Here is a 12,967-nt window from a genome sequence, read left to right on the forward strand (position 1 = left end):
GGATTTGAGAATCAAGCCCAAAACCCCTTGGCTGTTTGGTACCGGAACTACCAGTAGTTCCGGTACCAAACAGCCAAGGGGTTTTAGGCTTGATTCTCAAATCCGGTTATGGGATATGTAGATTTTTGTGAGTCCCCTGCATCCATTGTCTTTTGGGCCCCCCGGGTTCTGTCTACTTTACTTAATACATGACTTAATAAATTATCATCCCACCCAAGGTGTATTCCTGATTTGCATCTGGCAGGTGCCCAGTTTTATGCCCTTCCATGCATTTCCATACCAAATCCTTGTTCTTGTTAGATTTCTGGTCTGGAAACCTGTACTGTAGGTTCTGGAGTTTGTTCCTGAGCTCCAGATTTGACCTTTGCAGAGTTTTGCAAGACATCCCAGTGTGTGTGGGTTCTTTTGAGTATTCTGAGTTCCTCACACTTGCTAAAAACAGGTTCCCCATCCAGGTTGTATTCTGGCCTTGTGCACGTTTAGCTGGTACCCGGTTTTTATCCACTCTCACTCTCACTCATTTTCTACCGCTTATCCGAACTACCTCGGGTCATCTCAGGCGTCATCGGGCATCGAGGCAGGATACACCCTGGACGGAGTGCCAACCCATCGCAGGGCAAACACACACTCTGGTTTTTATCCACATTCCATGGATGTCCTTACAACAGGTTGCTAGTCTGGAAAATAAATATCGGTAACAATACCACACCAAAGCTCCAGTGTTTAACATTTCATCCAGGCCTCCAGTTGTGGCCTCTGCAGATTTTTGAAATTCTCCTTGTCCAAAAGTAACCAGGGTGCGCCATTCTAACAGAACCTTGGCAACAACAAGCACCTTACATTTACATTTACAGCATTTGGCAGACGCCCTTATCCAGAGTGACGTACATAAGTGCATAAATCTCTAACATTGGATACATTAATGCTGCTCACTGGGATACATACTTAAGATACCATGAGTTTAAAACATTTGTTCAAAGTTACAATGAAAAAGTGTTAAAGGTTGTGTTTTTTTATTTGTTTTTATGCAAAAGATAGGGAAAGAAGTGCTAGTTGAAGTGTTTCTTGAATAAGTAGGTCTTCAACCGCCGCTTGAAAATAGCCAGTGACTCAGCTGTCCGGACCTCTAGGGGAAGTTCGTTCCACAACCTCGGTGCCAGAACAGAGAAGAGTCTTGTAGTATACTTGCCTCTTACCCTGAGAGATGGTGGGACCAGTCGAGCAGTGCCAGTAGATCGGAGGGTGCGGGGTGCAGTGCGACGAATGATGAGGGCTTTGAGGTAAGAGGGAGCTGGTCCGTTTTTGGCTTTGTAGGCCAGCATCAGTGTTTTCACCTTGCAGTCACATAGTCCACTGTGTTTATTAGTTAAATGACGACTTTGTTCAACCAAATGGTGATCTCCAACTCATATGAGTTGTCTGTATGTTTTGAAAGTTCTACTAGAGAAGACAGTGTTAATGTTAGACTATGTTTTTATAGCTATATTAAAAAATAAATAAACGAACGGGGATAATAGCCGAGGTAGACTTTAGCCATGTAGTCTAAACTAGGGATGTACCGATACCACTTTTTTCTCTTCCGATCCGATTCCGATACCAGCGTTTGTCCTGTCTCACCCACATATAATGTTTCCGACGCCCATGACCACGGGTATCGGATTTGGATCGGTCGCGCACCACCGATGATCCCTGACCGATGTCTAAAAAGTGCTGAACCGAGTACTGAGACTTGATGGACTCCCGAAGGTAGAAATGAACGTGTAACTGGTAAATAATATCCATAAACTTATACATATTACTTATCTTTTGGCACCTTTTTGAAATTTTCACTGGTTGGCAGCAAACCAGGATGAAAGTGAAGAGTGTAAGGTGAACATAGAGATGTGAACGGTAGGGAATCTGATTGAGTGACATGCAAGAATTAGATGTTCTGTGTTCTTACTATTTTTATTGTGCAACACTAGCACTAACAGTAGCAGATACCTGTTGATTGTTTAATTTGAATGTATAATATGAAATAATTGGGCCTTGGTTTTCCAAAACGTTAGCACGGGTGACTGCTCACTTGGTTCTCCGCACAATTCCCTGTACACTCCATTGCATCATCGTATCTCTGTTTACTTGACACCTTTAATTCGACTGCGCACCTTGTGAGGTCGTTATCGCTGGTAGGCCTGGTGTGTAAGTGCTAATGGGGTCTGAGGAGACCCGTAGCTAGAAAACAGGTAAATATTATCATAAAAATAGCATTGGGGGCCGTCTCGTGTCACTAATGACCTCACAAATGAAAGGTTCCAAATGCTCTCAGCTGGATCTGCGATGCGCTGCTCGCAATTTGCGCTAATTGTAAATAAGTATAAGCGCCGTAAGAGAATCCGTGATGAAGTGCTTGTCTAGTCAATCTGCACACATGCACTGTTTTTATGTTACAGGTTTGTTCTCCTCTGTGAAGCGTGTGCGATTTATGGCTGCGTGCTGTGCAGATAGTTTTTAATAGACATATGATACAGTATAGATCATGAGAACATCGAGATGGATAACACACACACACACACACACACTGCTGTAACTCGTGGAGCCTTAGCCAGTTGCCTCAGACTGATTAACAGCTGCTTGTTGCAAAGCGCTGAACGAGCATAGCTGCAAATGCAGCCGACTAGCAATATGCTGAACTAGCGTTAATGCAAGAGTAGCATACTATCGTGTCTGGTCTCTGACACCTTCCCCGTTTCCTGTTTATTACATTCCTCTGTGTCGTATTTCAGATGTCCTTTTCAGGGCCTTAATTTGATTTGAATGAGACCTCAGTCACTCTGTGGTTAACGTTCTGGTGCTAGCTAGTTGTTATTATAAGTAAGGGAACTTTAAAACGTTCACCCCATCCCTAATCTTCGTGTCGCATCGTGTCTCGTTATGTAAACGCAGTTGTTCAATGAAAAGCATTAGACCACTTAGATCAGATCCTTCCTCCAGCTCAGTGACGCTCAGCTTCCCGGATCGTGTCTCTTCCTTTCCATAAAAGCATCTCACATACAGTACAGTCTGAATAAACCTGCACATCTGCTCAGTATCCTATTTTACTCTCACTTCTGTCTTCTTATAGCAGAGCAAAGCTTCCTGCTCGATTGATGCTACGTTTTATATAAAAGGGAAAAATTATACAGTGATTCTCTCCAGGATGCATTTATTCATTACTGCACCGGGGTGAAGTTTGCATCCCGGCCTGTACTCAAGGCTTTTATGTCTCCTGGATCTTCATTCATTTATTCATTCATTCATCTTCTACCGCTTATCTGAACTTCTCGGGTCACGGGGAGCCTGTGCCTATCTCAGGCGTCATCAGGCATCGAGGCAGGATACACCCTGGACGGAGTGCCAACCCATCACAGGGCACACACACACACACTCATTCACTCACACACACACACACACTACGGACAATTTTCCAGAGATGCCAATCAACCTACCATGCATGTCTTTGGACCAGGGAGGAAACCGGAGTACCCGGAGGAAACCCCCGAGGCACGGGGAGAACATGCAAACTCCACACACACAAGGCGGAGGCGGGAATCGAACCCCCAACCCTGGAGGTGTCAGGCAACCGTGCTAACCACTAAGCCATCGTCATCATCCCCCCCTCCTGGATCTTATTTGGGGAAAAAAAAAACCTAAAAACAAATGTAATAGAAAATTCCACAGGTTTCAAAAGGAATCTAATAAATCGAACGTGACGTCTGGAATAGGACTCGTGTGCACCAAGCAAGCGGTGAAACAGATTCAGCGTTAATGATGAAGACGTTGCGTGTGTGTTGTGTCGAGGCGGCACGGTGAAGTGAGCTCAGCGTGGTCGATTTGGAGGGAGCTAGAAATTATAAATGCGACAGATCAGAGAGCGAACGAACCGACGGCGAGAAAACACCCAACACTTTTTTTTGGTTTCTGGCTCCAAGTCGAAGCAAGAGGCTCCATTCGTCATGCCGCTGACAGCCTCGGCTTCACTTCTTGCCACAGTAAATCTAATTGAATACAAGATCAATAGAAGTGAGCAAGGGGCTGGGAATAAAACCACCAGGTCAGCGATCATGAAGGGGATATTTTATGAACTGTACATGCCGGTGTATATCAGGTTCGAATGAGACAGTCATTAAAGTACAAACAGATGATCGCTTGCGATTTTTTTTTAAACAAAGACATTTTGGAAACAAAGAAGCGTGTTCGTCACTTAGCGACGTGTGGGAACGTTGGAATGTTTCAAATTCAGTAGTTTTAACTGAAAAGTCAAAGTTTTAACGAGGAGTTCTGTTTTGTCTTCTTTCAGATTTTTTTTTGTGATCATAGGCCGCTGTCTTTAAACACTAGACTTAATTTATTAATTTTCTACCGCTTATCCGAACTTCTCGGGTCACGGGGAGCCTGTGCCTATCTCAGGCGTCATCGGGCATCGAGGCAGGATACACCCTGGACGGAGTGCCAACCCATCACAGGGCACACACACACTCTCATTCACTCACACACACACACACTACGGACAATTGTCCCGAGATGCCAATCAACCTACCGTGCATGTCTTTGGACCGGGGGAGGAAACCGGAGTACCCGGAGGAAACCCCCGAGGCAAGGGGAGAACATGCAAACTCCACACACACAAGGCGGAGGTGGGAATCGAACCCCCAACCCTGGAGTCAAGCCACTATGCCCTCCGCTTCCCAACACTAGACTTTCTTTCTCTAAATTAAATAAAAAATTAGGAATAGAAAACAAAGACTGCTAATGTTTTTTTGCTGGACAATATGCAGGACAATAAGGAAAGACCTCCCTCAGATGAGACGACATGAAGATTAAACCCTTTGGCATGTAAAGGATTGTTTGGTATGGTTAAACTTTACCTACACACGATTTCTTCTACATGCAACTTCAGGCTTCTGAGCCTCTTTGGGTGATGAGGGAAAGTGTTGGACTTCCATTGCAGAGGTCAATGGTTCAAATCCCACCAGAGGGTGTTTTTCCTTCCAACATTTTTCTAGAACAGTAATCTGTATCAATAGTAAGTAAGTATGCAAGAAACAGGATACTATATAGGGCCTAAGGAGCAATTTCTGACAGAGATACTAATCTGGAGTAACTAATAATCGATATGTAGCACAAAATGCAGTAATTTAGTGTGACAAATGTGGCTGATTTGTAGCTCAGCTGGTTAGGGATGGTCTTCGAGGTGTTGAGGTTATAGGTTCAAAGCTCAGGTGAGGTGGTTGCCAAGACTGTGTTTACAGAACAATCTGGAGTCATTTTTTAAATCAATTTAGATGATGATGATGATGATGATATATAGTATGTAGATCAATAGCAATGGAAGTGTAATGGAGAGGAATGGATTGCAAGTAGAGAAATAAAAATAATGAAAAAGTGTGTGTATATATATAATTAATTAATGGCTCAGTTGTATGTATGTAAGTGTGATGTGGTGTGAGACATGCTGTAGATGATAGAAGTCTGAGCGGTATGTAAGTAAGTAAAGGTAGAAGAAATTGTAGCAAGTTAAATTGGAAAAAGTATATAAATAAAGATTATAAAAGTGTGTGTATGTATATAATATATATAAATTAGAAATACAATGATGTAGTATAAGTATTGCAAGTAGATAAATAGATAGATAAATAAATAAAGTGTATATATAATTATATATATATATAAAAAAAAAAAATAATAATAATACAAACAAAGCCCAGAGTAACATAACCCCACCCTTCACCTCTCCAGGAGCCCCAGGTGGGACCTGCTGGCTTTCACTCTCCTTCTCTCACTTTGCCAGACTTAGAGCCCCACCGGTTTCCAGCCCCTCAGCTCGCCTGCAGGTGGCCTCGATCCTGTGCAGCATGACACTGCAGAGGGACACACCCTTAGACATGTGAGCTATCAGAGCTTTCTGACAACTCAGCTTTTTTTTTAAACATTTATCTATCAGCTCATGTCACTGCTACACCTTAAAGTGATTCTAAAACTCACCTGAACCAAGACTTGAACCCTGATCATCATGGTGAGAAACCTGTGCACCATCCCACTGAGCCACCAGGTCCTTACACCCAACTGTTGTTTTTTTTTCTGGAGCTTTAGTTCACATCAAGATCCACTTGGAAAGTAAAACTAACCTGAGATAAGAGCTGAACCCTGATCCTCAGGGTAAGAGCCAGCTGTTTTACCCACTGAGCCACCAAGTGCAGGTTAGTAAATGACTGATTTGGAGAATCACCTTTAAGTATACTTCACTTCTTATAACATGAAGCAGGGCCTGGAACCCTGAAGCCGCTACATGGTTTACCCTCAAACCTCCATCTTTGTGTTATAACATCGCAGCTTTGACTCCATCCAGGTGCGCTGGAGTTAAGAAGACACAAAAGGAAACATCATAACATTGTTGATTCACATCTCCGGGGTTCCTGCTTCAATCCTGAGCTCAGGCTCCATAAGCTGGAGGTTTTTCTTTCCTCGAGTCAGCACGAAGACTGAAAGCTGTGAACACGTCTGTGTCTAAACCGTTTTTTCCTGCTTTTTCTTCATGGGCCGACTCATTATCCCGCTTCACAGTTTGTCAGGAGTGAAGCTGATCTACCTCAGACTCGGAGGATGATGAACAGAATATCTGTCCTGCATCTCCTTTCTGCGTGAGCTGTTGTTGTTGCTGTTGTCAGGATCTCCAAAGCTCTTCAACATCAGTGCTGATGTTGATCAGTGATGGATAACACGGCGCAGTCTCTGGGAAAGACGCCGCCGAGTTTCCACGCAGATGCTGCAGCTTCGTGCCTCGAGTGAGAGAAATCAAAACCTACCACTTTTTTTTTTTTTTTTTTTTTTTACAGCAGCTTAAAGTGAAGAATTAATGATGGATTTTAGCACGTGGTGGGGGTGGGGGGTGTTATTAAACATATTAATATAATTCCACAATTTATTTATTATCTATTTTTACATGAATAAAGCTAATAAAAATATTAATATTAGGCATTCATACTAATATTGCATACTATTTATTTAATGATTCAAATAATTACATATAATAAAAACAGGTATAATATCAAATATTTATTTATTTGTGTCTATTTTTTATTTTATTATTTTAAATGAAAACTTTTAGTAATAAATATACAGTAATGTTAATACTAAAAAAATGTCATTTGTTTGTTTGTTTGTTTGTTTACTTGTCCTCTTGTTTCCAACCAATCAGAAGCGAGAACTCATCAGCACGCGCACGTACAGTAACAACGGAGCGGTTTGTGTTTATATTGTGTCGTGAATACAAAGAAGAAGGAAAGCAAGTCGAGCAAGTGGAAAGTCATGACACAAATCTAATATATATATAATAAAATAAAGCAGAAAAAAATATTCATTCGGTTTTTGAAACTGCGTCTGTATGAAACATGAAATAAACTTTTGCACTTGACTGCTTGAGCTTTCAGTGCTGTGACAGAGGACTTTTATTTATTTATTTGTTTGTTTGTTTGTTTATCTTTAAGAAACATGAAAATATTCCTGAAAGTTTCGCTTCACAGTCTGTAGATTACAAAGGATTTTGCTGTGTGTGTGTTTGTGTGTTTGTTTGTGTGTGTTTGTGTGTGTGGTGTTTGTTTGTGTGTGTTTTTGTGTGTGTGATTTGTGTGTGTGTGTTTTGTGTGTGTGGTTTTGTTTGTGTGTGTGTGTTTTTGTGTGTTTGTGTGTGCATTTTTGTGTGTGTGTGTGTGTGTGTGTTTGTGTGTGTGTGTGTTTGTGTGTTTGTGTGTGTTTGTGTGTGTGTGTGTGTGTGTGTGTTTGTGTGTGTGTGTTTTTGTGTGTGTGCATGCGCGCTCTCACTGCTTCAGTAAAAAACTCAGATAAAACCCCAGAAAAGCGTGTGTGTGTGTGTGTGTGTGTGTGTGTGTGTGTGTGTGTGTGTGTGTGTGTGTGTGTGTGTGTGTGTGTGTGTGTGTGTGTGTGTGTGTGTGTGTGTGTGTGTGTGTGTGTGTGTGTGTGTGTGTGTGTGTGTGTGTACGATTACACACACGTATAGAAACACACAGAGATACTGAGTCTCTCCTTTAGGGGACGTCCTGATCCTGGTGTCTCAGCAGCACGTCGGTGATCCATTCCCTAAAACGGAACGACACACAGGAGTGTTTTATTCCTTACACAAAATGTCTAACATCTTATTCTTCTATGGATAAAAATGACACCCAGGAGAAGTGTAAAAGAAATAAACCACAGCGCCAACATTGTTTACCTTAAAAAAAAAAAAAAACGCACAAGAGCATTTTGTATACAGTCAGAAAACTCTGTTCGGTACCAAACCGAAATAAAGCTGTTTTATTAGACGTCTCTCACGGCACAGAGAAGCTGATCTCATGGCAGGTATTTCTCTTGATGTACAGCTGCGAGTTCTTATCAACCGGCTCCTTAAGGCCGTTTCAGCAGGTGGTGTAGAAGAAGCGAAACCACCCACATTCACCCCGAGTGCCATCAGCACATCCTGCCAACTCTGCTATTCAGAATAAAAAAAAGTCTTTTCAGAGAAGCAGCGAGCGGGAGCAGAAGCCCGGCGAACTCCCTGAGACAATAACGCAGCTCGAGGAAAAGATGTTCCAGACTATTAAACAACGTGAATAAAACGCTGTTGAGAATCAACGTCTGGAGGAAAAAAGAAAAAAGAAAAAAGAAAAAAGAAAAACATGTGTGGCGCATGAGATAAAAAAAACGAAAAAAACAACAACAACGACTTAACACGCGGCTCCTGGGATGCCGAAGGGTGCCAAAACTTTTGGAACGCCGAATTCAGCATCTTCCTCGAAATAACCTGCTGATAAAATCTACAGACTCTCATACTGCACTGAAGTAATAAAAAAATATATATATATAAATAAATAAATAAAAAGTAATCGAGAGTTATAGCAGGCAGAGAACGTGTTTTTACTGGTTTCTGTTCGGGGGGAAAAAAAAAACAAGCAAAAAAGAAAACAAAAAAAAAAAACCGTCATAACCGGAGACGAGCGGTTTATAAACAGTGCGCAGAAATAAGTGGTTTAAATGGGACGAATTACCTTCGTGCGGAAAAAGAAATCAAATCAGCGGGAAGAAAAACGAAGGCAAAAAGTTCTCCACAGAGAAGACACACTTTATATAACTGAATCAGTTCAAAGCTAAATGAATCTGAGTCGTTTTAACGAACCAATAAAATCCGGATCTTTTGCATACGGCCTTTTTTTTTATTTTTTTAGGTTAGCTGTTTTTTTTTTTGTTTTTTTTTAATCGACCTCCTGTTTAATAAAAAAAAGAGTTCGTGCGGTAATACGGATGATGAAGACGATAAAGATGAAGGTGGACATTGATCCCAAAACACATAGCCAAGGAAACTCTCAACTGCTTTCAGAGGGATAAAATAAAAGAAGGAGCTGCTGGAACGGCTCGGCCAATCGGATGACTCGGATCCAGTAGAAACGTCTGTGGGATGAAATAAAGATCAGAGTTCATAGAAGAGGTGGAGTTCTTTGTATGAATTGATGACATCGTCGTTACCGACATCTTCTACCGCTTATCCGAACTACCTCGGGTCACGGGGAGCCTGTGCCTATCTCAGGCGTCATCGGGCATCGAGGCAGGATACACCCTGGACGGAGTGCCAACCCATCACAGGGCACACACACACTCTCATTCACTCACACACACACACACACACACACTACGGACAATTATCCAGAGATGCCAATCAACCTACCATGCATGTCTTTGGACCGGGGGAGGAAACCGGAGTACCCGGAGGAAACCCCCGAGGCACGGGGAGAACATGCAAACTCCACACACACAAGGCGGAGGCGGGAATCGAACCCCCAACCCTGGAGGTCCGAGGCAAACGACTAAGCCACCGTGCCCCCCTTGTGAGAATTTCATGTCGACAGCAATATTCTACCCGCTGTGTATCGCTGAATGCAAAAGTTTTTGAACCGGGAATTATTATTAATAATGAAATAATAAAATAATAAATATATCTTTTTCTTCTACTTTTGTCTTTTCTCGTTAAGGGTCTCCACAGAGAATCATCAGCTAACTCTATCCTCGGCATCCTCTCCTCTCACACCAGGAGCCCTCAGTCAGTATGGATCGGTAACAGTAATCTCCAGCATCACCACACTGAGCTCTGGAGCCCCTCAGGGCTGTGTGCTCAGTCCGTTACTGTTCACCTTGCTGACTCACGACTGTGCACCGAGTCACAGATGACACGACCGTGGTGGGTCTCATCAGCAAGAACGACGAGTCAGAGAGGTACAGAGAGCAGGTGCAACAGCTAACTACCTGGTGTAGAGCCACCAACCTGTCTCTGGATGTAGATTTCCCCTGGTCACTCAACACCAGCTCCATCACCAAGAAAGCCCAGCAGTGTCTCGACTTCTCCCTCCCCCCGTCCTGACTACTTTTTACAGAGGGACCACTGAGAGCATCCTGAGCAGCTGCATCACTGTATGGTTTGGGAACTGCACCGTCTCGGGATCGCAAGACCCTGCAGCGGATAGTGAGGACCGCTGAGATCATTGGAGTCTCTCTTCCCTTTAAGTCAACAGCATTGTGGATGACCTCACACACACTCATCACCCCACACACCCCTCACACACACTCTTCACCTCACACACTACTCACACACACTCATCACCCCACACACCCCTCACACACACTCTTCACCTCACACACTACTCACACACACTCATCACCCCACACACCCCTCACACACACTCTTCACCTCACACACTACTCACACACACTCATCACCCCACACACCCCTCACACACACTCTTCACCTCACACACTACTCACACACACTCCACCTCACACACTACTCACACACACTCTTCACCTCACACACCACTCAGACACACTCTTCACCTCACACACCACTCAGACACACTCTTCACCCCACACACTACTCACACACACTCTTCACCTCACACACTACTCACACACACTCTTCACCTCACACACTACTCACACACACTCTTCACCTCACACACTACTCACACACACTCTTCACCTCACACACTACTCACACACACTCTTCACCTCACACACTACTCACACACACTCTTCACCTCACACACCACTCAGAAACACTCTTCACCTCACACACTACTCACACACACTCTTCACCTCACACACTACTCACACACACTCTTCACCTCACACACCACTCAGAAACACTCTTCACCTCACACACCACTCACACACACTCTTCACCTCACACACCACTCACACACACTCTTCACCTCACACACTCTTCACCTCACACACCACTCAGACACACTCTTCACCTCACACACCACTCAGACACACTCTTCGCCTCACACACCACTCAGACACACTCTTCACCTCACACACCACTCAGACACACTCTTCACCTCACACACCACTCAGACACACTCTTCACCTCACACACCACTCAGACACACTCTTCGCCTCACACACCACTCAGACACACTCTTCACCTCACACACCACTCAGACACACTCTTCACCTCACACACCACTCAGACACACTCTTCACCTCACACACTACTCACACACACTCTTCACCTCACACACCACTCAGACACACTCTTCGCCTCACACACCACTCAGACACACTCTTCACCTCACACACCACTCAGACACACTCTTCACCTCACACACTACTCACACACACTCTTCACCTCACACACCACTCAGACACACTCTTCACCTCACACACCACTCAGACACACTCTTCACCTCACACACCCCTCACACACACTCTTCACCCCACACACCACTCAGACACACTCTTCACCTCACACACCCCTCACACACACTCTTCACCCCACACACCACTCAGACACACTCTTCACCTCACACACCACTCAGACACACTCTGCACCTCACACACCCCTCACACACACTCTGCACCTCACACACCCCTCACACACACTCTTCACCCCACTCACCCCTCACACACTCTTCACCTCACACACCACTCAGACACACTCTTCACCTCACACACCCCTCACACACACTCTTCACCCCACACACCCTTCACACACACTCTTCACCCCACACACCCTTCACATACACTCTTCACCCCACACACACCTCACACAAACTCTTCACCCCACACACTACTCACACTCTGCACCCCACACACCCTTCACACACACTCTTCACCCCACACACCTCACACACACTCGTCACCCCACACACCTAACACACTCTTCACCCCATACACCACTCACACACACTCTTCACCCCACACACACTCTTCACCCCGCACACCACTCAAACACACTCTTCACCCCACACACCACTCACACACACTCTTCACCCCACACACACTCTTCGCCCTGGTACCGTCTGTCTTGTTTGTCCTGTCCTGCACTGTTTGCACCAGGTTGCACTTTATGTGGCTAGGACTGTCTTTGTTCTATGTAGCATCGTGATCCTGGAGACACACGTTGTCTCATTTCACTGTGTACTGCAACAGCATGTCCTCATTTAACACATCCATACAGTATATCTCCTCTATTGGCCTTCATCTTGACCTCTTACCTGCAGCTCCATCTCCAACATCTCCCTCCTCTGTCCATGTCCAAACCATCTCAATCTAGTCTCTCTGTCCTTGTCCCCAAAACGGCCAACCCGAGCCGTCCCTCAGATGTCCTCGTCCCTAATCCTGTCCATCCTCGTCACTCCTAAAGAGAACCTCAGCATCCTCATCTCATCCTCATGCCACCTCCATCGTCTTCTACACCTTTCCTTTCATTCATGCTGACACTTTTCTCTCACACGCTTTTAAACGTGCTCCAAAATAAACAATCTCCAGGCAAAAGTTTCAGCTTGATAATAAATACATGCTTGAATAAGGTTTTAAATTCCATTAAAACACCAACTAAAAGAAAAAGAAATTAAGAAGCCGCTTTATTTTTTTTTTTTTCTTGTGCTGAATTTCACCGCTT

Source organism: Tachysurus fulvidraco, chromosome 20, assembly GCF_022655615.1.
Source record: "Tachysurus fulvidraco isolate hzauxx_2018 chromosome 20, HZAU_PFXX_2.0, whole genome shotgun sequence".
Taxonomy (NCBI): Eukaryota; Metazoa; Chordata; class Actinopteri; order Siluriformes; family Bagridae; genus Tachysurus; species Tachysurus fulvidraco.